Here is a 24,373-nt window from a genome sequence, read left to right as displayed (position 1 = left end):
GTCATTGTGGGTGTGTACTGTGCCCTGCTTGATTGTGCATGTGTGCCCTTGTGCCCAATCTCCACCCGTCCCCCAGTGCCTGGTGGTCACTCACCCTGTTGCGGTTGTGTTGTGTCCTGTCGAGCAGTGTCCGGTCCCCCGACTCCAGCCACAGTCTCCACACTGATGACTGTTGACACCAGCCCCTCCATGTCATCCAGCTCCAGCTGTGGTGCTGGGCCCCCACCTCCGGTCTACATTGCTGCCTTCTGGTTGGCAGAGAGTTTCTCCTTGGTCTTCCGCTTGATGTCATTCCATCGCCTCTTGACCTCGTCCATTGCCCGCTTGTGCTCTCCGACGGCATTCACCTTGTCGACGATGTCCTGCCATATTGCAGTTTTGGTGCCCAGTGACATGTTGGAGGTGACAAAGAGTTTTTGATGGTGTGCCATCACCTCCGTGACTATGATCCTGTTCGCCTGCGGACTGAACTTCATCTTCCTTGTCTTCTTGTCCTTGCCCTTCCCTGTCCCCGAGCTCCCAGGCTGGTCATCTGGGGTGCTTGTGGGGTTGCGCTCGTCCTCTGCGCCTGCTCCGGCTGCCTCCATGGTGCTTGGGTGTAGGTCAGTTTGTGTGTGGGTGTTTTTTCTGTTTTATGGAGATTTTTCCCACCCGCCAGGTGTGTGTTGAAGGCCTGGTGGTGCTTATCACTGATTTCCTCATCACGCTTTGACCATCGCAGGTTTTTTGGTGTTGTGGTTTGTGTTTTTATCTCCATTGAGCTGGTTTTATCGCAGACATTTTCCGCTGTTTTGGCAGACTATCGCCTTGTTGTAAATCCCACGTTGTCACAGGGTTTTTTTCCCGTGATGGGCTGCGCTATTGAAAGTTGAGTTACGCTATTCTTGTGGTAGTTATCACACGTTCCTAGACTGAGTCCTACTCAGGGGATAAAATGAGAGCCCTCCTCCTGAGAGAACAAAAATGGGTTTACCGTCTGAAGAGCCACCTGGTCAGTTTGAATGATGACATTTCTTGGCAAACCCTCAATAGATAGACTGTCACACTATCACTCTATCAAAAGATACTAAGAAAACCCTCCCCGCACCCTGCATATCATTAGTTCTTACTCCCCTCACTTAAGAACTATATTTCCATACATATATATTGATTTATATACTTATAAGGGTCTGCCTTCACCCACTTCCACTGACACTCTTTGCTACATGGAGAGATCCAATGACTTCATCTCTCTCTGCCCGCGGCAACTTCTAAACAAATTATTGTTTTTAAAACCTTGTATTTTATATCATGGCGCGATTTTGCCTTATGATATTTGTAATTGACACCGTATTTCTAATTATCCAGCAGTTTATGCTAGGAGCAGGAGGGCCTTTGGCCTGATACCGTATGGTGGATATTACTGCCTTGTACCACCCTTATTGCAATATAGCTTGTTGCACCCGGGGGCTGCAGAAACATGAGGAAAATAATGAAGCCAGGAGCGTCACTGTTGCCCAGCAACGGGACACATGAAGGGTCTACGTCTTCCACGTTTTTGATGCTGACCACACATTGGCTCACACGTGACGGGAAGCTGAGATGGGATGCTGGGAACGGGACTATGTATTTCAGACAGCTATCGCTGCTCCCTCGTTCACCTTTGCGGCAAGAGCAGACAAGCGGTCATTGGGAGGAGCACCCACCATGACGAAGTAAGGAGAGGGGGCGGGAGAGATTACCAGACGAAGTACTATGATCAGGATGCCGGCGGCCATCCAGTCCAGTATCGATCTATTTCATGATACTTAGGGCATGAGCATATAGAGCTGCATTGGTAGACAGGACACTCCAGTACTATATGGCACTGATGGTACCTTCCCCATCCACATAGTACACTCTGTACAGCAGCCACACATATGTAGACGAGGAGTGTCTTTTTAGAAACCTACTCTGGTCTATCCTGTCAGGAGATATTGTATTGTGGCAAATTACCATCTAACCACTGTGTTTGTTGATTTGACTCCCCCAGAGTGTGAATACAGGGGGTCTGTTCTTGTCTCTCACCAGTTCTAACAATGTTTTAAGGCTAACTCGGTAAGTGATAAGGTATCATGCTACTTTCTGTTTATGAATGAAATATGCTGTGGAGATGCTAGGGAGAGTACATACTCACTGTATTCTCCGCTTACTTTTTGAGTAGGTGAACCATTATTAGTTGCACATTATAGAGCGATGCCATGTTATCCTTATTGCTGGATTCTTTTCCAGGAAATATACCCTTGTTGTGGTGGATTGACAATTTTGAAGCACTGTAGCAAGCGAAACCATAAGAGGGAACGACTATGAGTGACCTCTCCTATTTGTGTTTTCTCTTCTTTCTCTTCCATATATTACTATGGGAGAGTGTTACATAGTGGATATCTCGGTGCAGGAACAATTGTTCTGGCACGTCCACACTCCAGAAAATGAGGAGACCTAGGTCCTGAGATCAGTAAGGTCGTGACAAAGGCTGGAGTGACCTGTACGATGGACACATAACTACGGCTGAAACATGTCGACAAATTGGCAGTAACAAGGGGTGTAAGGAGTCCATAATCTTTTCCAGTCACCACCATCCTTCACGTTTTTAATCCTGGCTGGAGGGTCCAGGAATAAACTTTACACATAGTGATACTTCCTAGCTGGGTTTAACTCACACTGAACTTCCACTTTCGGTGATCCCAGAAATATCTTATTACTTTAATATTTTTCTATATGTTGTGTCTTGCCTTCCCCTAGCCTATTGCTCCAGGCGTTGGGTTGCTCAGGGGTATACTGAAGCAGCCCTACGATGAAGCATGTCACACAATTGTGTGAGTGAGGGCAGTATTTTGACACACAGCTCGTGCCACCACACATACAGATATTTTATCACTCTCTAGTCCTTTTTGTGTGGTCAGGTTGTGCTAAGGGGGGCCGGAGTAGAGGGGTTCGAATCCCTCACCCCTTCACTTTTGAGTTAAATGTTTGTTTCCAATACTCTTGGATCTTTGGACATTCCCAAAGGATATGAAAATATTTGCCCTTCTGTTCACACCCCCGTAGACATAGCGGTGTTGCCACCCTTCCAGTGTTACACTAGACTGTCCTTGAGTAACAAGATCTATGCAGGATCTCAACTGTACCAGGTGAAATCGAGTCCTATTGGTGATTTCCCAAGGGCTTTGTATCACTTCTGTCCATTCCTCATTCTCTATCTCGCGTTGGTCCTTGGTCCATGCCCTCTTAACTTCAATGGGGGGTATGGGAAATTATTTAGTAGCTTTCTGTATCTGTTAGAAATTCCCTTATTTGGCATAGGGTCTGTCAATAATCAGTCCTCTAAAGGGGACGCCTCAGGCAAATTCTCCACTTCGGTTACGTGTCTTTGAATGGTATTGCCCAATTGCATATGCTTATAGTATCCTATGTCCGCTGAGTCATATTCCTGATGAAGATCGGCAAAGGGTACCAGAGCCTGCCCTCTACAGACATCACCCAAATGTTCTATCCCGATCAGTTCCCATCTTGAGAACCCCTCTAGGCTTCCCACTTCCCTAAGTAAGTTGCCGTACCACAATGGAGTCTGGTCTGTTAGTCTGCCACTCCACCCCAGAGAATGTGTGGCCTCTCTCCAGGCCCTAACCACCATCTGTTTATGTATCGGCAGACTCAGCTCCATCCCCTTCCGATAAAGGTTAACTTTGTATTATTCCTGGTCCATCATGTACCTATTCATCTGGTAAGCCGGCTCCTGTTGATCTGAGAAAACCCAGTCATTAAGCACCAAATGCTGCGTCGCCAAATAGAACAATTGAATGTCGGGAACCCCAAACTCCCTTGTATACCCCTCCAATGCAGTTTATTTTTCTGAAGGTCACCAGAGGAATCTTAAACGGAATGGTTTGAAACAAATACAATAGATGCGGACGGGTCATCATTTTGTAGAGAGATGACCTCCCCATCAATGAAAGAGATAGGGACCACCAGTGGGCAACATCACCCAGCAATCTTTCAAGCTGTGGAAACATATTCAAGCAAAGAAAATGTTGTGGGTCTTGAGTAATGTATTTGCCGAAATACTTGAAGCTTTCATGCACAACCTCTGCTGCACAGTCAGATGGAAGCCTGGGTTGTCCTCCAGCCGAGGGCAAAATACCTGACTTTGACCAATTTACACGCTAGCCAGAATAGCTCCCAAACATCTCAAAGATGTGTAGTATTCTGCCTAAAGAGTATACAAGGACATCTCCTGCGTAAAGTGATACGTGTTCCACCAAGCCGCCGGTTGCCGTAATTCCCATTATCAGTGGGTCCACACGCACCCACGCCGCCATCGACTCGAGGGCTAGTCCAGAGATCATAGGTGAGAGGGTACACCCTAGTCTTGTCCCCTTGTGTAGTATAAATTCCCGGGACTCTAATCCATTGACCCTGACCCTCGCCAGGGGAGACTGGTAAAGGAGGCAAACTCACCCATAATACGTCAGCCAAAAGCCCATCCTGGCTAGTACAGCAAAGATGAAATTCCATTCTATATTATCATCTGCCATCCAGACATCTAGGATCATCAAGGCCGCTGGCTCCCGACTGGGTGATTCCGTCATTTTAAGCACCCCGTATGAGCGTCTTAAGTTCAACCGGGAGCTCCTGTGGGGCATAAAGCCAGACTGATCTGAATGTACCTGGGAGGTAATTATCCATGAATTCCAGTCACTAGAACCTTAGCCAGCACTTTATTTTCAACTTGAATAGTTAAATTGGTCTATCCTATGGTGCTTTATAGCACGCCATGATATCATGAACAATGTTTCCCCAGCACCTTCCTAACTGATGCGCCCCAACACCCTCTTGACTGATGTTTCCCCAACATCCTCATGACCAATGCTCCTCAGCACACTAATAACTGATGTTTCCCTAGTACCCTCATGACTGATGCTCCCTCAGCATCCTCATGACCAATGCTCCCAGAACAAGCTTCACCCTTCCCACGCACCTGAAGAATCCTGACGGAGCTGAGAAGCACTCCTGTCTCCTTCAAGTCTACCCAACCCAGTGGTTCCTGTGGCACAAGCTCCCTTGACGTCTTCCTCATTGCTCCCTGTTGCAGAGCTACTTCAGACCCCTGAGTCAAAGCCTCGAGATCTTTTTCAAACTTTTGTCAAGTGGTTACTGTGCACTAAGCCTCCTATAGTAGTATACAGGACCGAGTATCCACGTCTTCAAAGACTATATACTTTTTCTCCCTGCGCTCTCTGGGATTTACTCCAGTGCTTCTTCTATGTTTATGCTCCAGACCCTTTCTGCAACCTTGATGCTAGAACTATCACTGTGCAAGGATTGAAAACTTAGCTTTGTGTTTCTTTGATGAATAGTAGTGCCAAGAGAAAGCACTTCAGAGTCCTTGATATATGCATTAACCTTGTACCCCACCCTGTGTTCTGAATGTATCCTTAGGAGTGCAAGTAAATCCAACCTTTGCTCCGAGTGTATCCTTGGGAGTGCAAGTAACTCCAGCCTTTGCTCCGAATGCATCCTTAGGAGTAACTCCAACCTATGTGCTAATTCTGTATTTCAAGTTCATTCCTAAGAGTGCCACACTTCAATCTGTCATTTTGGTTATTCTGCTCTCATGCCAAGCAGTTGATGAAACCTGTAAGTTTATGTCAGTGAAGTTAATGCATGTTCATTGTATGTAGAGATCCTTTAGTGTTTGGAATTTAACTGAATCTTTTTGTTATTTTCAGTGCATTGAGATTGAGTCATCACAAACTCAGAGGTTCAGGTCCATTGCACATCTACCTTGGAACCGTAGAAGGTCTCAGATGTGACAAATCCTGTTACACAGTGATGCATAGTCGCTGAGCAGATCCAGTACTGCAAGTCTCTCTTTTCTTATTTTATTCCAATCCCCTTCCCCAATGGGGCAGTGTGTGATCTAAGGGTAATGTTCCTTGACTTGCATTGTCCTCATGAGGGAAAGTAGGTCCAGCATTGGTTCCAGTGTCATCTCCATGGTTGGGACCTGTTGAGTGCATGACCGAATGCCACACGTTTATGCTTCCACCACCAGGATGACGTGGGTGGCCTGAGACATGTTCAGGCCTGGCCAAGGAAAGCCCAAGTGTCTTAGACTTAGCAAGGGCGTTAGGGAATGTACAGCACAAAGTTCAGTCCTTGCAACAGGAAAATCAGTTACTTAAGGGTAAACTAGTCAGGTGTCGCTCTCGCCATGGTCATTTGAGGTGGGGGCTGGGGTGGTTCACAAGAGAAAACATTCTGTTCCACAATCCCCACACTTTAGCGATTAGGGAAATCTGATAACCACTTCTGCTTCTGTAAATGCTAATCTGGTTCATGTCAGTTACCACTGCAGTCCCCGTGCCCTTGGCCCTGCCCGATTGATTTTTTGCGAATTGTCACCATTTCGATGCATTCTGAAGCCAGTGCCACTTGCAGTTTTTTTGTAAACCAGGAGGCCTTATCTCAGATACTGCTTGTTGGGCTATTCCACTCATTAAAAATAATGACCAGGTTTTACATGATTATGGACCATTTAAAGACGTGACACATCGTCTCTTTGCTATGTACAGTTTTTGTCCAGGCCAGTGATAATGAGTTGCTAAAACTTCATCAGGACAGTAAGCACCACCTTGCCTACATTACTGCGTTCTGGAGCTAGTTACAGAAAACCAATTCCCAAAGAAAAATAAGATTTCCCTCTTTTATAGAGGGTTACAGGATGACTTGAAGTATTCCCAGGCATACACTGTAGATTTCCACCAAGATTGTTCAAAGTTTATTGACTTAGCTGTCAGGCTTGACCATAGTTTAATGTAACATTCCCTAGGGGAACCCAGACTACTAGGTGTGCAGTCTGAATGGAAAGAGACCGTGTCTAAAAATCCTTGGGTGTGAAAGTAACTCCAACCTATGTTTCTAGTTTACCCCTGGGAGTAAAGTGATAAGTGTTCCACCAAGCCGCCGGTTGCCGTAATTCCCTTTATCAGTGGGTCCACACGCACCCACGCCGCCATCGACTCGAGGGCTAGTCCAGAGATCATAGGTGAGAGGGTACACCCTAGTCTTGTCCCCTTGTGTAGTATAAATTCCCGGGACTCTAATCCATTGACCCTGACCCTCGCCAGGGGAGACTGGTAAAGGAGGCAAACTCACTCACAATACTTCAGCCAAAAGCCCATCCTGGCTAGTACAGCAAAGATGAAATTCCATTCTATATTATCAACTGCCATCCAGACATCTAGGATCATCAAGGCCGCTGGCTCCCGACTGGGTGATTCCGTCATTTTAAGCACCCCGTATGAGCGTCTTAAGTTCAACCGGGAGCTCCTGTGGGGCATAAAGCCAGACTGATCTGAATGTACCTGGGAGGTAATTATCCATGAATTCCAGTCACTAGAACCTCAGCCAGCACTTCATTTTCAACTTGAATAGTTAAATTGGTCTATCCTATGGTGCTTTATTGCATGCCATGATATCATGAACAATGTTTCCCCAGCACGTTCCTAACTGATGCGCCCCAACACCCTCTTGACTGATGTTTCCCCAACATCCTCATGACCAATGCTCCTCAGCACACTAATAACTGATGTTTCCCTAGCACCCTCATGACTGATGCTCCCTCAGCATCCTCATGACCAATGCTCCCAGAACAAGCATCACCCTTCCCACGCATCTGAAGAATCCTGACGGAGCTGAGAAGCACTCCTGTCTCCTTCAAGTCTACCCAACCCAGTGGTTCCTGTCGCACAAGCTCCCTTGAGTTGCTAAAACTTCATCAGGACAGTAAGCACCACCTTGCCTACATTACTGCGTTCTGGAGCTAGTTACAGAAAACCAATTCCCAAAGAAAAATACGATTTCCCTCTTTTATAGAGGGTTACAGGATGACTTGAAGTATTCCCAGGCATACACTGTAGATTTACCCTAAGATTGTTCAAAGTTTATTGACTTAGCTGTCAGGCTTGACCATAGTTTAATGTAACATTCCCTAGGGGAACCCAGACTACTAGGTGTGCAGTCTGAATGGAAAGAGACCGTGTCTAAAAATCCTTGGGCGTGAAAGTAACTCCAACCTATGTTTCTAGTTTACCCCTGGGAGTGCCAATAACTCCAATCTGTATTTCAAGTTTATTCCTAGGATTGCCACACTCCAATCTGTGATTTTGGTTATTCTGCTCTCATGCCGAGCTGTTGTTGAAACCTGTAAGGTATTTCACTGAAGTTAATGCAAATTCATTGTATGTAGAGACCTGTTAGTGTACTCATGGTAAGTGCCTCCTCTTGTTATTTCCAGTGCATCACATCATTGCAAAGCCAAAGGTTCTAGTCCATTTCATGTCTACCTCGCAAATGTAGAAGGTCTCAGAAGAGAAAAATCCTCATATGCAGTGTCACACAGCCACTGGACAGATCCAGTACCGCAAGTCTCTCTTTTCCTATTTTTTCCGAACCCTCCTTTCCCCCCAGGTATGGTGTGGGATCTAAGGTCCCGGTTCCTTGATTTGTGTAGTCCTCAGGAGAGATTGGAGGTCCAACATCGGCTCTATTGTCATCTCCATGGTTGGGACCAGGTAAGTGCATGACAATCAGCTCCAAACAGTGATTGCCTGCATCAACCGACAATGCGAAGCTCTAGAGGCAACCTGCTCCTCGTGCCAACATCAACCTTCTCACTGACCCCACCAACGCGAACCACTAGGTGCGGCCACTTGCATGGAGTTGAACTATGAGAAGGCAAAACATCCCCCTGCGCAAACTTGTTCCCTGTATCAGACCTGTGTTCCAGTTGACCTGAAATTGTGACGTTGATCTGGCCCAGCGCGACCAGACTCCTGTGAGTGGTACTTTGTGCTTTTTTCACATGTAATTTTTAAAATTCATAACTTCAGTTAGGGTTTTAATCATTCTGGTGTCATTCTATTTATTAAAATTAAATCAATGGGGGGCGTGGCTTGAAGCCCGAGAGGGATGGACGCGCACGGGTGAAGCTCCCGATTCACACAGGAGACTCGGTGCTTCGTTCCCGTTTTTAAACGCGGATGGGGGCACACACAAGCAGCGGATATGCTTAGGAGCATCAGGCGACTCATGTGGACTCTCCTTGTGGGCGAAATGTACATCTTCTAGTGGCAGTGAGTTTGCTTCAGATATTTTTTTTACTGCGGCCACCATTTTGTTTTTATCGCGCGTTTTTTCCTTAAGAATCCCAGGAAGAGGTTCCATTCTTATGCCACCCTCCTCCATGCTGCAGTTATGCCAGGAATATTATTTTTTGTGCTTTCTTAAGGTTTTCCAAATGCTTTGTGGGATGTTTTGTGGAACTCTTCTACAGCAATATCCTCGGCGGCCATTTTGCGTTCTCAGCTGCTTCCTCACTTCATACCCTTGGCTTATATAATTTCCTGAACCAAATTTCACTTTTGTAAGTTCACTTGCTCTCCATTGAACCTTACTTGTCTGTATTTTGTGTGCTTTACAGATTTTGCTCCATCCTGACAGTTGCTTTTTGGCGCTTTTTGGCATTTCCAATTGGAGCATAGTTGCTTTTAAGCCATACATGATGTCCTGGTCTCCGCCTCTGTAGTTCTCCATCTATACACTCTGTGGCGGTTTGTTCTTCATCGCCTTATCCCTCAAGACGTCTATTTTTGCTGGAGTCTGTTGCATGTGATTTATGGGAAGAATAAAACCAGCGAGTTCCTCACTGTCTAAGCCTAAGTACAGTTTTGTAAAGAATTCTAAGGTTTTTTCCCAGTTTTCTAAACTAGAGGATTCTTTGGCGCTCTCTATCCATACCTCGGAGTCAACCATGGAGCCTTCTCCTGTACCTCCGGGGAAGTCCAACACTAAGCGACTCAAAAAATATCCTCCATCACCACCAAAATCATCATCTCCTGTGTCATTGGAGATATTACTCGAGGAAATTAGAGCTCTTAAGCCCTTCATGGAGGATACCAACAACAAATTGCAAATTTTAACAGACAATTGGTCGCAGCTTGAGACAAGAGTGTCGTCTGTTGAGCGAAATGTTTCTTCCCTGACGGAGACTTGTGCCAGTGTTTCTCACCTTCACTCTCAAATTTCCACACTTCAGAAACAGGTCGAAGATTTGGAGAATCGAAACAGGCGTAATAATTTATGCATTTATGGCCTGGAGGAGGGCCTTGAAGGGACTGACTCTATTGCTTTCTTCAAATCCTTTCTACTTAAATTACTTTGCATGCCAGACAGTACAGCACTTAATATTCAACGGGCGCATCATTTGGGTCGTGCTCCATCTACCGCATCGCCCTCACAGAGACCCAGAGGTGTTATTTTATATTTCCTGGAGTATACCGATTCGTTGAAGGTTCTCTCTGCGGTCAAGGCATCTCCAAGACTTACATGGTCTGGCTCCTCTTTGTTCTTTGCACAAGATTATGCCAAAGCTACCGCCAACCGACGCAAGGCTTTCTTGGATCTGCGAGCTGATCTCCGCTCAATGGGGGCCAGATATGGTCTTTTTCATCCGTGCCTTTTCAAGGTCACCTACAATAACAGAACGACTACGTATGAAGATCCTCTGCTTTTGCAAAGTTTCATTAACTCCTGCAAGACGTCTGCTATGGACCTTTCCCGTCCATCTACTTCATTCAATGCTTGATATTGCTGTTATTGATTTTACTGTTCTGGTTTCTTCTCACTCATTATTGTGTTCAAATTTTGGTGATTTGTTTCACTTGTTCTTATTCCATTCATTGTGGTTTTGCTAAACCCCTCTTTCTAGGGTTTGGTCTACTGTGTTTCTACCAATTATTGTTTTTGCCCACTCATTCATTTTTCACTTGTTGTCTGTTATGTTTCGTTTCCACAGATCCACCTTTCTCGTATGACGTCTTCCTGGTGCTTCGTTTAGCTACCCCGATCGTGTTGTCCTTCCATGTGGCTTCACCTCCCTCTCCCGTCTCTCTTTGGTGTTTCCTCTCATAGGTATGTTGTCTTCCTACATCTGTGTTCGAGTTTTACTCCTTCTCCCAATCCTTCTTTCCTTCCCATACCTTTTCTTTCACACTCTTATGGTTGTCGTTAGTTCCTACTGTTCTGAGATGAAAATCCTTTTTTCACATCCTTTTTCCTTTCCTGGACATTAAATGCTTTTGTTTCATGAATTGGACTTATGTTTTACATTTTCTCTTCAACATTGTTTTTTTTCTAATTCCTCTGAGTACGGTGTCCATCATACCTTTGTCTCGTTCTCTCTTTTTTTATGCATTTTCTTATTTGTTGTTACATCACCTATTTTGTCTTATCCTTTTTCTTTTTCTCATCTTCCTTTTCAGCTAATTTCTTCTTTTGCTTCTGCTTTTATTTTTCACCCTGGCTTCTGGTCCTTTATTCTTTACACTTTTCTATGTCTTTACCTTACATCATTTCTTAATTTTATCCTTTTCTTTCTAATTACTTTACATCTTTATTGCGGAACGTCAGACTGTTGTCCCATCAATCCAATTTATGTTTTTATCTTTTTTTGCATTTGCTTATTTACTTTCTATATTTCCCACTGCTCTAATTCAGTCTCTTTTTCTCCTCTTCTTGCTATATATTTTATTGTCATACATTTTTTTTACACGATATTGGACTTTTGCACTGTTCTCTTGTATCATTCTGCTGATGGTTTTCTTTATTCTATTGCATTGGATTATTATTTTTTGATGTTTCTGACATTTCACCTTGATACTTTATGTCACTTAAGTTAGTCTCATGGAATATTAGGGGTCTAAATTCCCCTATCAAGAGACAAAGAGTTTTGTCGCATCTGGCTAAATTGAATGCTGATATTGTTTTCTTACAGGAAACTCACCTTACTGACGTTGAATCTCTCAAATTGAAAAGAGGTTGGGTGGGTGAGGCTTATTTCTCTCCGGGAGATGGCAAACGAAATAGTGTGGTGATACTATGTCGCAAATCCTTATCAGTTGCATTGGTATCACAGGAATCAGATGATGAGGGGAGGTGGCTCATTGTCAATGTTTCAATAAAGGGGACTTTGATTTCTCTCCTTAACGTCTATGCTCCTACAGGTGGGGATGCTTCCTTTTGGCATAACCTGGCACAGTGTATCTCTCATTTTATTTTAGCTGGAGACTGTAACCAGGTGTTTTATCCCTTCTTAGATAGAAATTCAAGAGTGTCCTTTGTACCTAACAAATCACATAAGTCTTTTACTCACACCATACATCAACATAAGGTGCTTGATGCTTGGCGCCTCTGTAACCCGACCACCAGAGAATACTCCTTTTATTCCTCCTCCCACCATACCCAATCAAGAATCGACTATGTTTTTGTATCTCATAACATCTCACAATCTCTTACACATGCAGACATTGGCCCTATTCTTCTATCAGATCACGCACCGGTTTCGATTGGCTTTGATATATTCCCTAGGAATAGCACCTCTAGAAGATGGCGTTTCAATAATGCACTCCTTTTGGATCCCAATTTCACTACAGCTTTTACTTTATTCTCCACAGATTATTTTGAATGGAATAATACGGATTCCATATCTCCAGCAGTTATTTGGGACGCCTTCAAGGCGTCAGCAGGAGGCTTTATTTTGGATTATGTAGCAAAGAAATGAAGAGTGGCGCGTAAATTAACTACAGACCTTCTTCAAGACATTAAGGCATTAGAACATTCATATTATACATCAACATCAGATGCAACCTTAAAGACCCTCATCAAGGCTAAATTGGAATTTAATAAAAAATCAACAGAGGATGCTTCACTCTATTTATTAAAATCCAGCTCAAAATGTTACGGTGGTAAAAATAAAGCCGGTAAAATTCTAGCCAACTACATAAAAATCCGCCAAAATAAACTAAATATTGAATCTATCTTTGATGAGCACTCAGTCTTAAAATTTAAAGATACTGAAATCTTACATTAATTCTCCCTCTTTTACAAATCTTTATACTCATCAGAATCCCAACCCACAGATTTTTTACTTTCCCAATTCTTCTCCGGCATCCAAAAGCCTCAGCATACCCCTTTGGATCTTTCCCCCTTAGAATCGAACCTTTCCCAGCTTGAACTTTTAAAAGCCCTTCAGACTCTCAAAAAGGATAAAGCTCCTGGCCCAGATGGTTTTACCGTTGAATTTTACTCCCATTTCTCTACACTTTTATTGCCTAAGCTGCACTCGCTTATAAATTTCTTTTATACCTCACAAAATTCTTTTGGATCATTCTCGGAAGCCCATATCTGTCTTATTCCTAAAGAAGGTAAAGACTCTAAATATTGCAAAAATTACAGACCTATTTCGTTGGTCAATATTGATTATAAAATTTTTTCGAAGGCCTTAGCTATACGTCTTGATTCCTACCTTCCAAAATTATTAGGCAAGGAACAATCTGACTTTGTCAAAGGGCGAGTCATTACAGACAACACACACCTCTTCTTTGATATCTTATCCAAATCTTCGCATCTTGATCATCCTCTGGCAGCAATCGCATTGGATGCCGAAAAGGCTTTTGATAGAGTTGAGTGGAAGTACTTATTTTACACCCTTAAATGGTTTGGTTTTGGTCCCAATTTTGTTAATTTAGTGTCTCCTCTTTACTCTAATCCTCGAGCAGCAATTTGTGCTAATGGCTTAATTTCCTCATTTTTTGATTTAGGCAGAGGAGTACGTCAGGGATGTGCTCTTTCTCCCTTCCTCTTTAATTTGGTCTTAGAGCCATTTTTGTCCAAAATACGGCAAAATCCAAACATGTTTGGATTCCAAACAACAAATGTGCATATCAAACTTGCGGCTTATGCTGATGATATTCTCCTCTTTTTGTCCAAGCCGGAAACTTCCACTCCAGCCTTTCTAGCGGAGGTGAAATCCTTCTCGTGTATCTCCGGATATAAGTTAAATAATGATAAGTGCGAAATATTACCGCTAACGAAACATACCTTTAGCTCCCATTTTCAAGCTTCTCAATTTAAATGGAGTCCAAATCATATTAAATTCTTAGGTTTATATTTTACACCCTCAATTTCAGAAACAGTATCTTTATGTATGAATAAATGCCTTCAAAAGATTACGGAATTGACGTCCAAATGGCATCCCCTTTATTTGTCTTGGTGGGGCCGCTTGGACACTATAAAGATGATGCTCTCACCTATAGTCTTATACACTATTTCGAATATCCCAATCCCCATTACTTCCAAATTAAATAAAAAGATTAATTCCATGTTATCCTCTTTCCTCTGGAATAATAAGAAATCTCGACTGTCTTTACTGAAGCTCATTCGCCCTAAAACAGAAGGTGGAGTCAACTTTCCGGATTTTCAGGCTTATCACAAAGCATTTTTATTGCATCAGGCTTCTCTGTGGTTGTTTGACTCTATAGATGACTGTCCTCTTTGGACTTCAATTGAACGCTTGTTTATGTCTCCTTACTCATTTAATGAATATCTATCTTTCTCACGTAAACCGCAATCCATTTCCACTCCCATTTTGAAGCACACTTCTATATTACTCGGCTTACCCAATCGTCCAGCTCTTGATTCTAAGGAGTCCTTGTTAAACTCCACAATTTGGCATAATAAAGTTTTATTGATTCGTAATAGATCCTTTTATTGGAGGACTTGGAGAGACAGGGGTCTCATTTGGATTCACCAATTATTCTCTAATTCAGAATTTTTATCTTTTGATGCACTCATGAAGACATTCAAATTACCAACCTCCTTCATTCATAAATACAACATTCTTAAGCGAGTTGTATTGGAAGCATATTCCCATTTACCTGACACATCTTCTTCTCCCAATGGATCAGAACCTTCTTCTCAACTACACGCCTTGTTGCTCACTAGCCCTAAAGCCTCTACTATTTACAAACACTTACAAGGTACTACCATGGATTGACAGAAAACAAAAATAGAAGTTGCTTGGGAGATAGATTTTGGGGTATGCTGGCCACTTTTACTCTGGAAAGGCATTTGGTCCAAATTATGTAAGGCCTCTAGGGCAGCAAGCACCACCCAAACATTATTTTTTATTTACAATAGACTTTTATTCACACCTGCCAATTTATGTAAGCGTTTTTCAGCTATTTCAGATACATGTTGGTCCTGTTCTTCTCCCAATGCTGATCTGTTTCACATGCTATTCATATGTCCACAGGTACAAAAGTTTTGGAAGGAAGTATGGCTCCAGGTTAACTTGATATACGGCACTTCATTCCCTTTTTCTATTATTCATATTTTTTTGGGTAGTCTCTCTTCTATTTGGGAGGGGGTTTCTCTCAATGTCAAAATTATTGACTTATTGTTAGGGCTGGCCTTTCAACAAATTACTGTTAATTGGAAGGACTTTTCGAAGATTTCATACAGAGCTTGGTGGTATACTGTTTGCAATAATCATATATTGGATACTTCCTTTGTTTACCCACCTCGACTGGCTATAAAACGTGTTGATTTGTGGTCACCCGTTACAACTTTTATCGACAATAGCGCAAGAATTTGCTCTTTGCTAAAGCCATCTCAACAAGAGGTTCCCAAACCACCTTGATTTCCCTCGTAGTTCCATAACTTCTTATCATTCTTTTTTAGTATTATTATCTATTGATTTTTATCTTTTTTTTTTTAAATACAGTGCATATATGCTTTATTTATTATACAATGTTTTCTTTTGATGTTTCATCTTTGTATTATTTGTCCAATTCCTTCATTTTTAAGCAGTAAGATTGAAGTGTGATGTTGCAAGTTTTATACCATATATTTTGTATGGATACCTGAATTTTCTTTCAATAAAAATTATTTGAACTTAAAATTAAATCAATTTTTATAAAATGGTTTGTGATTTTTCTTGTGTTGTGTTTTGAGTTTATTACTGATTGAGTGCTGCATACATTCTTTACACATTGTCTCTCAGTTAAACCTGACTGTTTTTGTGCCAAGCTACCAGAGGGTTAAGCACAAGTTTATTTAGTGATGTTATGAATCACCCTGATAAGGATTTGAGTGAGGCTTCCAACCCTCCCAAATTATAACCCAATTTCTTACAACTGGATTCTGGACATTCTCATTGACTTACTTGGCCCTAGCAGCTCCAAATAATTAGGTTGATCTTATTTTAACTGACACAAAAACAGGTGTAACTTTATCAGTATGCAAAGTAATAACTTGAAAACTTCTCTGGGACCAAGCTTCAGCAAACTGCCCAATTTACAAGCAGTCAGGAAGATCCTAGTAAAATATCTGATAGGACAAGCAATCCCCACTGGGACGTAATCCCACTGGTATCCCTTCGCCTTTCTTTTGGAGGAAAAGAACTCTCTGAACATCCTTTAGATATCAACTCGAAGCATATAAAAGTTCAGATCCTATATCTCAAAACTCATTTCATCCTGGGAGTATGCACAAATAAAGAGAGAAAATCCTTGCACCACTACAGGCGGGTTTTCGTAATCACATCAGCACAATAGACCAAGTATTTCGGTTTAGGTTAATATACTGGCTTGGGCAAGGGCAGCATGTATGCTGCCTTTGTTGACCTGAAGTCAGCCTTTGTTCTGGTTTCACATAGCAAGCTTTGGGTTGTCTTGCAGGACCTAGGGATACCATCTGAACTGCTTACCCTAATAGCGCGCCTTCATGAAGACAATTTTGCTCAAATACGCTGGGGCAGGCAGTGAAATGTTACCAGGCCTTTTCCTGTAGCGAAGGGGGTTCGCCAAGGATGCGTATTAGCCCCCACTTTATTTTCTCTTTTTATTAATGGAATTTCAGAGTTTTTAACATCAGTACCAACTGATGCTCCAGTCCTCACGGGCTCTGCAATTCCTATTTTAATGTTCACCGATGACACATTGATCATTTCTAAAACCCCTAGTGGCTTACAGCGAGCGTTAATTCTTTTTGAAGAATTTGGCTCACTACGGGACTAGAAATCAATTTGGCAAAGACGAAATTTATGACTTTTAATCATCACAGATCCTTTAAAGGAAGCATATTTTTAGATAAGAAGCCTTTAGAACAAGTCAATGCATTTACCTATGTAGGGGTTATAATACAAAAAGATATGAAATGGGGGCGCCAAATAGACACCTCCTCGCTAAACATCGGCAATTATCATGGGTCTTACACAGAGAATGTATTGCCTCCCTGACCATGCCTATTAGTCCGGTCCTACAAATTTATAATATGAAAGTGGATAGCTGAGTGCTATACTGGGCGGAACTCTGGGGTTTCGAAAACTTATCTAAGTTAACACTAGCTGAAAATAGGTTTTTGAGACATATCACCAACCTCCCCCAATGCACACCGGTTCTCCCACATATACAAGATCTGGCAGGAAACCTCTAGCGGATCTAGCAAGGTTGCGCTCTATCTTGAATTGGCGCAGAATATGGTGTACTGCAGAACTGTCAGCATACGCTGCAGGGCTCAGGGATGTAATCTCGTCAGATCAGTTTAATAAAATCAGCTGGCTGAGAGCGGTGGAGCCTCTTTGGCGAGTATTGGCATGTCAGAGTTGTGGGAAAACCCATCATGTAGTAGATTCCCCCCTAAATAGATTATAAAAGAAAGATACTGGGAAGTTGCTTACTACAACAGCCATAGAGATAGTGACAGCTCATCGCTAACCAGGGATTTCCTAACAATAAAACCTTGGCCCAGACTGGAACAGTACTGGGATGTTATTACCAAACCACTTGATCGGAAGTTGTACTTCCAATTTAGAGTGGGAACCCTGCCATTAAGAGCACACACAGCTAAATGGGCTGAATCAGGAAATAGTAAGTGTCCTTTTTGCAACGTTTTGAATGAGTCCTATGCCCACGTTCTGTTTGTCTGCCCTGCCTATTCAGGTCCCAGGAAGGCGTGGCTGACACCAATCTGTAGAAACCTGGGCACTAGAACATGCAGCATTGCTCTAAGAATATTGTGCACTGACATGTTGCCATGTATCACAATAGCAGTAGCCAAGTTCCTTAGTTGGATGTGGATAATTAGATCACGTACTGTAGAAGTTACATGAAAACTTGTCAGGTCGTTTGTTATTTGAGTATTACTGAATCATACCGATGTCGTTGCTTGAAGTTAAGTTTATTAGCTATTTACTTACTATGGCTTTTAATTAATTGATATGATATGCTTTTTCTAAAAAAAAAATTGGTAATGTTTTAACTAGATCATGTGTTTCGCATTCATTTTTAAGGTCCAATATCATGAACTAGTAAATTTTATTGTATTTTAATGTTTGAAATGAAATGTTGTTTTACCTGTGATTGGCTTTTATGACAAATTGTCGAATAAAGCTTTTAGGATTGGAAAAAAAAGAGAGCAAATGACTCAATCTCCCCTGCCTAACAAAAAATGACTGGGTCCATCTGTAATCAACTGGTGCTCATGTAAAGCGCTCTAATACCTTCGGGTCAAGTTCGCACTATATAAAACTCAGAAGAAAAATAAAAATAAGAAAGGATGCCAGTCTTCCGGCCTACCTTCCTGCCTGTCTGCCTCCCTCCCCCCTCCCTCCAATTGGTGACATGTTGTTACCAAGCAGAGCACTGAGGGGCATATTATCAAGCCAGGTGATAATATTTTCGCCGCTTTAGGACATCTACCATGGGCTTCAATTGGAATTCCATAGAGCATATTATCAAGCCCATTATCGCGGGCGCAGGGATGTAATCTCGTCAGATCAGTTTAATAAAATCAGCTGGCTGAGAGCGGTGGAGCCTCTTTGGCGAGTATTGGCATGTCAGAGTTGTGGGAAAACCCATCATGTAGTAGATTCCCCCCTAAATAGATTATAAAAGAAAGATACTGGGAAGTTGCTTACTACAACAGCCATAGAGATAGTGATAGCTCATCGCTAACCAGGGATTTCCTAACAATAAAACCTTGGCCCAGACTGGAACAGTACTGGGATGTTATTACCAAACCACTTGATCGGAAGTTGTACTTCCAATTTAGAGTGGGAACCCTGCCATTAAGAGCACACACAGCTAAATGGGCTGAATCAGGAAATAGTAAGTGTCCTTTTTGCAACGTTTTGAATGAGTCCTATGCCCACGTTCTGTTTGTCTGCCCTGCCTATTCAGGTCCCAGGAAGGCGTGGCTGACACCAATCTGTAGAAACCTGGGCACTAGAACATGCAGCATTGCTCTAAGAATATTGTGCACTGACATGTTGCCATGTATCACAATAGCAGTAGCCAAGTTCCTTAGTTGGATGTGGATAATTAGATCACGTACTGTAGAAGTTACATGAAAACTTGTCAGGTCGTTTGTTATTTGAGTATTACTGAATCATACCGATGTCGTTGCTTGAAGTTAAGTTTATTAGCTATTTACTTACTATGGCTTTTAATTAATTGATATGATATGCTTTTTCTAAAAAAAAAATTGGTAATGTTTTAACTAGATCATGTGTTTCGCATTCATTTTTAAGGTCCAATATCATGAACTAGTAAATTTTATTGTATTTTAATGTTTGAAATGAAATGTTGTTTTACCTGTGATTGGCTTTTATGACAAATTGTCGAATAAAGCTTTTAGGATTGGAAAAAAAAGAGAGCAAATGACTCAATCTCCCCTGCCTAACAAAAAATGACTGGGTCCATCTGTAATCAACTGGTGCTCATGTAAAGCGCTCTAATACCTTCGGGTCAAGTTCGCACTATATAAAACTCAGAAGAAAAATAAAAATAAGAAAGGATGCCAGTCTTCCGGCCTACCTTCCTGCCTGTCTGCCTCCCTCCCCCCTCCCTCCAATTGGTGACATGTTGTTCCCAAGCAGAGCACTGAGGGGCATATTATCAAGCCAGGTGATAATATTTTCGCCGCTTTAGGACATCTACCATGGGCTTCAATTGGAATTCCATAGAGCATATTATCAAGCCCATTATCGCCGTTTTAGCTGCAGTTTTCTGCCGCTAAAGCGGCGATAATTTTATCGCCTAGCTTGATAATATGCCCCTATGTATCTTATTGGCAACAAGTTAACCAAGCATTGTGGCAACAGAATGGGTGCTCTCACATAACGAAAGAAAATGAACCCCGATAATTACACGTGACAAGGGATCAACAGTGTCAAGGTTCCTGGTTCCGATGTCCCCGGGGCTGTGTTGATGCTCTAAGGGGGCCCACCTCTGGATGACCCCAAGTCCGGCTAGTGAAACCACGGACTTTTGGGGTGATCGAGCGGGGGAAGGAAAGGGTGGGGACTGCAGGGAGGGAGATCTGTAAAGAAAATAAGGTGCGCCAGGACATATGGGGGAGAGCTACAGGCAGTGGTCTTTGGTCGCAGGCATTGTCAAAGCCCCTCTAGGTCCATGCCATCAGCGTTGTGACCACCCCTCTATCCAGACTCTCTCATATGTCTACGGAAATAAGCAGAAGAAATCAAAGATGAAGCCTGGCCACCGCGTGGTGCCTTTACGCACTGCTAGCGTCTGCCAGGAAACTGAAGCCAGGGAGGCTGAAGCACGCTTCGCTTACTTTCCTTGAAGCCTGATGCACTCCTGTGATTCTACGACATGCATTTCAGCCAAAACTAAGTACAAACACACCAGTTCGCATTTTACTCAGTGCGGGTTGTTTCAGAGATTCGAGCTGTATCACTGCCTGAAATTGACAGCGAGTTGCGCCCCGTGGGTCAAAGTAGGTATTTACACACACGTTCGCTCCCCTGCATGAGACCAACCGGTCTCTCCAACAGAGGGGCGGATCAGGGTATCAATGCTTACTCGGATGGTGATAGCCTCTGGAGAACGTGTCTCCGACTATGATGGGCCGAGCCCCGAGTAGGAACCCTGCCAAATCCCTCCTACCTCGGTCTCGGTGTCCTTGAGAAAGTACGGGCCGCTACCTGGGTGATGAACTCTTCGGAATGCCACTGCCACTCCGCGTTACCTCGGCTCGTCTCCGGTTCCAAGAATTATCGGCTCCGTGTGAGGCGACCTTTCGCCTTTTGACGTACGGTGAGGGGCGTGGCGTGCGTTACGCAGCACGCCTCCCGCAATGCCCATCGGGAATTGTGGTCCTGATCGCGTTTCCAGTCCTTGCTCCGTTCCTGGCCGGTGTTGCGCTGTTGATGATCCTGACAGCCCATCCCTCTTCCGAGGATCACCGCCGGCCGCTAGGTTTGCCTGGGTGCAATCTATGGAACCGTGCAATCAGTCTGGGTGCATGGAGTGCCGAGGCGGGTTCCCATGAGTCGTCTTCCGGCCCATACCCCTTCCATGAGATCAAGTACCACAACCTGCCCCTCACTGTCTTTGCGTCCAGAATGGCTTTCACCTCGTACTCCTGCTCCTGTTGCACAAGGACCGGGGCTGGACGACAGGACCGGGGCTGCCTGGCAGGTTTCAGAAGGGAGACATGGAACACTGGATGGATCCGAAAGTGCGAAGGTAAGCTCACCTTCACCGTCACTGGGTTTACATGTCCCAGTACTCGATATGGGCCTATGTATCTTGGGTTGAACACACTATATTTCCTGAATCGGATATTCCGTGTTGATACCCACACCCAATCTCCTCGACTATACACTGGCCCTGGTCTCCGATGCTTGTCCGCCTGCCTCTTGTACTGTTCCTTTGCCTTCAACAGATTTCCTCTGGCTAGCGCAAGTACCTTTCGCATAACCCTTAGCCTTTCGCGCAGTTCTGGGCGTCGCGTGTCAGTGTTGGGCATAAGTAAGGGAGTGAATCTGGGATGGAACCCGTAAGTACTAAAGAACGGAGTGAATTTCGTGGATGAGTGTGTGGCACTGTTGTACGCTATCTCCGCAGCCCATAACCACTCCACCCACGCATCTGTAGCCGAGCTCACATAACATCGTAGATATTGCTTTAAAGTCTGATTTAGTCTCTCGGTTTGGCCATCCGTCTGAGGGTGGAAGCTTGTTGATAGGGAAGAGGTGACCTGGAGTTAGGAACACCACGTTTTCCAAAATCCCGATGTAAATTGGGCCCCTTTATCCGATACTATGACCTGCGGAAGTCCATGAAGACGAATGATGTGTGTAAGCAGGAGTATGGCCGTTTGCCCCGCTGTGGGTGCCTGTTTGCAGGCTACAAAGTGCCCCATCTTTGTGTAATAATCGACCACCACCATGATGGCTGTCATTCCTTGATCCCTAGGAAGACCGACGATGAAGTCTACTGAAATCCTTTCCCACGGTCGCTCTGGCGTGGGCAGGGGATGCAACAAGCCCGGTGCGGAACGGTGATCTGATTTCATCTGGGCGCAGATGGAACAATCTTGTACCCATTGCTGAATGTCTGGACGAACCGAGGGCCACCAGAATTGTCTGAGCACCTTTTCTAGAGTCTTGGTGCGCCCGGTATGTCCGGCACAGGGAGAAGTGTGACACCACCCGAAAACCGTCTTCCTCTGAGTCTTGGTGGGAATAAGCAATTGTCTCCCTTTCAAGGGGAGACCCTGATGGATTCTCCATTCGGGGTGGAACCTAATCCAGGTTCTCCAAGTTGTGGTACGGATCCCTCTCCGAACGCTGTTCAGGAAGTCATCTGTGGCCACGATACCCACCACTCGACTCGGTTCTATGATCGCCGTTTCCTTTACCTGTTCTTTCTGAGGTGGGTTTTCCTGTCGTGTGAGGGCGTCGGCCTTCCGGTTATTCACTCCAGGGCGAAAGGTCACTATGAAGTTGAACTCCACAAAAAACAACGTCCATTGTAGCTGCCGCGGTGTAAGGTGTTGCGCTGCTCTCAAGAATTGCAGATTTCGGTGGTCGGTATAGACCGTTATCTGATGCACTGCCCCCATCAACCAATGCCTCCATTCCAGGAAGGCATCCTTGATCGCCAGGATCTCTTTTTCCGCGATTGTATAGTTTTGCTCCGCTGAATTTAGCTTTCGGGACATAGAGGCAATGAGGTGCAGGTACCCGGTGGTCTCATGTCTCTGCGACAGTACCGCTCCCACCGCGATTTCCGAGGCGTCTGCTTCAACAAAAAAAGGCAACTCCGGTTTGGCATGCACCAGAATAGGAGCGGAGGTAAACGCTTGCTTCAATCGCTCGAACGCCTCCTGGGTTTCTGCAGTCCAAACGAAGGGAACCTTTACTCGGGTCAATTTGGTCAGGGGTGCGACAGTGTTGGAGAAATGCTGTATAAATCTCCTGTAAAAATTTGCAAATCCCAGCAGGCTTTGTATTTCTTTCACGTTGTGTGGACGGGGCCAGTCCACCACCGCCTTCACCTTCCTCTCTGCCATCACTTGTCCTGAAGGGGTAAGCATTACCCCGAGGAATTCTACGGTGGTAACATGAAACTCACATTTTGTGAGCTTACAGAACAAATGGTTTGTGTACAAGGCCTGTAGTACTCTTCGCACATGGGTTATGTATTCTTCTTCCATGAGGGAGTAGATGAGAATGTCGTCTATATATACGACTACGAAGATATCCAGGAAGTCACGCAACACCTCGTTGAGGAAAAATTGAAAGGCGGCGGGGGCGTTACAGAGCCCAAAGGGCATAACAAGGTACTCAAACAGCCCATACCGCGTCTTGAATGCCGTCTTCCATTTGTCGCCATCTCGCATACGCACGAGGTGATACGCTCCTTTCAGATCCAGCTTGGTGTATATATTCGCAGCTCTCACCTGCTCCAAGAGAACCGGGATCAACGGGAGAGGATACCGGTTTTTCATCGTGATAGCGTTGATCGCTCGAAAGTCGATACAGCACCTAAATTCCCCATTGGCCTTTGGAATGAAGAAAAGTGGTGATGCTGCAGGTGATCTCGACGGACGAATAAAGCCGATTTCCAGGTATTTGTCTAGGTAGGCGCGTAGGTGCAAGTTTTCGGGAATGGTTAGGGCGTATATTCGCCCACAGGGTATCACCGCTCCCGGTACCAGATCGATCCAACAGTCAAATTCCCTATGTGGAGGGAGTTCTTCGTGCTTACTGTCGCTGAAGACCTCTTGGAAGGAGAGGTAACAGTCTGGTAACATCATCTCTTTCTCGGCCGCAGTCGCTATACCATGCCTGGTAGCTAGCACCGGCAACAGATGAACCGGTTCGCGGTTACAATGTGTTTGACAAAATGTTGACCTCAACTGTAGAGTCTTCGAGGCCCAGTGAATCCTAGGTTCATGTTTCTGTAGCCACGGGAGTCCAAAAATGATCCCGTACTGAGGGGCGTGGATGACATTGAACGATGCCCATTCGCGATGATACCCTTCATACGTGAGTTCGTACTCAGCTGTGTGATATCGTATGGGGCCTGACTCCAGTTCTTTTCCATCTACGGCATAGACCAGCTCGGGGGAGGCCTTGAGAAGGAGTTGTACGCCAAGTCTGGTGGCCTCCTGTTTATCCATAAAATAGCCAGTAGCT

Source organism: Triturus cristatus, chromosome 8 (genome assembly GCF_964204655.1).
Source record: "Triturus cristatus chromosome 8, aTriCri1.1, whole genome shotgun sequence".
In the NCBI taxonomy this organism is placed as follows: Eukaryota; Metazoa; Chordata; class Amphibia; order Caudata; family Salamandridae; genus Triturus; species Triturus cristatus.
Note: the sequence above shows the minus strand (reverse complement) of the source record.